Source organism: Myotis brandtii, unplaced genomic scaffold, assembly GCF_000412655.1.
Source record: "Myotis brandtii unplaced genomic scaffold, ASM41265v1 scaffold1811, whole genome shotgun sequence".
In the NCBI taxonomy this organism is placed as follows: domain Eukaryota; kingdom Metazoa; phylum Chordata; class Mammalia; order Chiroptera; family Vespertilionidae; genus Myotis; species Myotis brandtii.
In genome coordinates, this window is record NW_005356716.1 from 114,299 (window position 1) to 117,986 (window position 3,688).

Genomic DNA, 3,688 nt, shown 5'->3' on the forward strand with positions numbered 1-3,688 from the left:
TTCCCCATCTTCTGTCTGTGTGGACCAAATGGGCATCTGCTCATTGTTTCAGGGGTGTATTTTGTCCCAAAGATCTAAGACAATTGCATCTTCATTGTCTGGCCAAGTGATGAGTTCAGAGTAGACAAGTGACCGACTCAGGCCCATCGGAATAATACTAGTGTTTGGGGAGAGATATGGGGTCCTCTTTTCCTCTGGGCTCGGTATTGGGAGGAGATGGGGTTGGAGTCTTAGAGGAAGCCAATAGAGCAGAAGGCAATGCCAGATAAGGAGAAAAGGGAAACCATGTGATGGTAACACCATTGATGCAGGTAAGCCCCTACACCAGCCACACCTCAAAGTCAGCCTTATCTTTGGATTTTTTAGTTATGTGAAAAGTTGTTTTTTGCTTCAACCTGTTTGGATTTGCTTTTCAGTCTTAGCTGGTATAAGTCTGTAGGTGAACAAGCGACAATTCTAGTTTTCAATGATCACAATTTCCCAGTCTGAGAAATGGAAGTGCTTCTCTAGCCCGTGACAGCTCTGGGGCCATTATTCCATCATGATTCTCTGATGCTCATCAAAGCAGCTTCCTGAGACAATTTGAGCTTACACTTGGGTGTAGTGTTTCTTTCCCTTTGGGAAATACTTAATTTTTCCCAGGCTGATAGCGCCTAGGAAAGATTTATTGTAAGTAAAGATTACTATTCAGAAATGGCTATGGTGTCATCCTTTAAAATATTAATAAAAACATCGAAGGACTCAGTCAAAAGTCAACACCAGCTAGATTACAACCAGCCTTACAGAAATCTATGCACTAAATCTATGCATTATTTTGGCATTAAATAAGTTGTGTCTTAGTATATAAAGAGAGTAATTTCCCTTCATGACAATAAATGTGGCCCCCAAAATTTAGTCATGAGAATGTGGTGCTCTGTTGTTTAAGGTTAAGCAAAAATGGTATTTACAGCATACACTGAACTGAAGAAGGGCTGGGTGAGGGGGGAAGAGTCACTTTTAAAACCACCCCTGTCCTCACAGAAGAGAACCAACTCTTCAAAGTTGCCAGGTGGGGATGCTGAATGGAGAACAGGAGCAAATTGCCAATTGCTTCATAGCCCTATTTGTTGCACTGTGAAGTTTTTGATAAAATGGCATCAATATCTTATTTAAATTCTCATGACAAATTAAATGTTTGGGAAAGGATTCTAGAAAGAGATTTCTTATGGTGCCCTGAACACCAGGGTGTTTCATGTTTCCATACTTTTGCATGTGCCGTTCCCCCAGCCTTAAATGCCATTCCTTGCCTTCTCCACTGAATGAGTCCTTCAGACCTTTCAAGAAATAGTTCAAGAGCTTTGTTTTTTCCTGGCTTTTCTTCAAGGCATTTGATTGCTGTGTCCATGTTTCCATGACTGCAGCTTGTCTATCTATGGTTGTTAGAGTTGGTCAAAATCTATTGAGCTATTTCTCTGCTCCCTGTCTCTGCCAGTGGACTTTGAGGACCTTGGATTCAAAGACTTGCCTGACCCTGCAAGTGCCCAATACAGGTTTGCTGGATGAATAACCTTAGTGGCCCTCATTTGAGCAAACCTTCTAACCACAATGATGCTAGCTACCCATTTTGAACGCCTAATAATGGCCAGACAATTTATATACACTGCAGTTAATTATAATGAACTAATAATATAACTTAAATGAATTATAACTTTATTATAACTACCAATATAACTTAAAGATATCACCTTTAATCCTGCAAAATGCATGTTATCTCTCTCCCCATTTTGTAGATGAGAAAACCGAGGCTCAGAAAGGTTTAGAGCAGCGGTTCTCAACCTGTGGGTCGCGACCCCTTTTGGGGTCAAACGACCCTTTCACAGGGGTTGCCTAAGACCATCGGAAAACACATATATAATTACATATTGTTTTTGTGATTAATCACTATGCTTTAGTTATGTTCAATTTGTAACAATGAAAATACATCCTGCATATCAGATATTTACATTACGATTCATAACAGTAGCAAAATTACAGTTATGAAGTAGCAATGAAAATAATTTTATGGTTGGGGGTCACCACAACATGAGGAACTGTATTAAGGGGTTGTGGCATTAGGAAGGTTGAGAACCACTGGTTTAGAGGGTTGCCGGAGCTGTCATTATTAAGTGGTAGTGCGTAGATTTAAAGTCTGTGCTCTTTCCTCCACATAACATCTCCAACTTCGCTTGAAATAGTTATTTTAAAAAATTTAAAAAATGCTTCCTTTTCAACATTCCCTGAATATTCCCTTGAGGGCTCTGTTTCCGGCTAGATTCGTGCTACCTGCTTCCGTCTGCGAAATCAAATAAGCTACTTTGTGCAGCTCCTTCCTCAGGAAATCTGGAAAACGGAGCTGCTCTTTCTAGGAACGCGCACAATTCATCTTCATTTACTGGCCTGGCTTCTGATTTTCAGCTTAACCCATTGTGGCTCATGTCCCTGGGCTGGGGTTGTTGGCCTCATCAGTCTAAAATAGTTTTTATTCACAGCAAACAGAATCAGGAAGTGGAAGCAGCTTTTTGGAAAAGCCTGGTTAAGAAAGAAGCTTTTTTTTCAGTAATAGAAGCCAAACAAACATTTTGATTCAAATGATCTAATTCCAGTCCGTGGCTCTGCTCTGGCGGGGTAGATCTGGCCCGCACCTGCTACACCCCGCAGTGCACTTTGCCCTGGTGATTGCCACATGCCGGTTTGTGAATTTGACCTGCTCCGGGTTTGGGTGAGGTTTTCATCAGCTGGGAGAGAAATCAGGAACAAAACGAAAGTATTAAGAGGAAATGAGGAATATGCCTCTGAATTTATATGTACATATGCACATCACACACACACACTTTCACAATCCCTTTTTGGTAAGGATTGTTTTTTTATTCTGAGATGATTCCTTTTGGCCACCTTTTGGCATTAAAATACCCTTTCTCTTAAGAACATGGTATGAATAAAGGATACTTTTCTTAATGCCTTAAGCTGCCTGACAAAGTAAAAATGTCATAGGAAGCCCTATCCACCTTGATTTGTAAACACATTTTATGAGGCCACGACATTTCTAAGGCCTGGAACCACATCTCCCTTCCTCTCCCCTGCTTCGCTGGTTGGCCACAGATAACACACCTGCTCCCAAAGAAGGAAGACTCATGTTTGCAAAGTGGATTCTCCAGACTCCAGTCTCACCGGCTGTCTTTTCCCTTCATTGGCAGTTAGAATTTGATGCCTTGTTTCATTCACATAGATTTATGTCCTAGCTAATAGAAACAAATTCTAACCATGCCTACCCGAGATAGGAAGTATCTCTTTCTATTTAGGTATTGCAAGAATGTACACATAATAGATGCTCAGCTGTTTTAAAAATAGATTTAACGTCAGGAACTTGGGGGCGAGGTGCTGGAAATTAATAAGATAATGATGACAATTGACTAAAATTTATATTTATTAAGTGCTTCCTATACACTAAGCACTATTTTAAGCATTCCACATGTATGACTCACTTAATCCTCTCAATAGTAAAAAATAAGGTTTTATTGTCATTGCCTTGGTTTTACAGGGGAGGGGAATTGAAGCAACAGAGGGTTAAGTAACTTGGCTAGAGTCACATGGTTTTTTCTTGACGTGGTGGGATTTGAACCCAATAGCTTTAGCCTGAGACCTGAACATTACTGGCCACCACACCATGCTG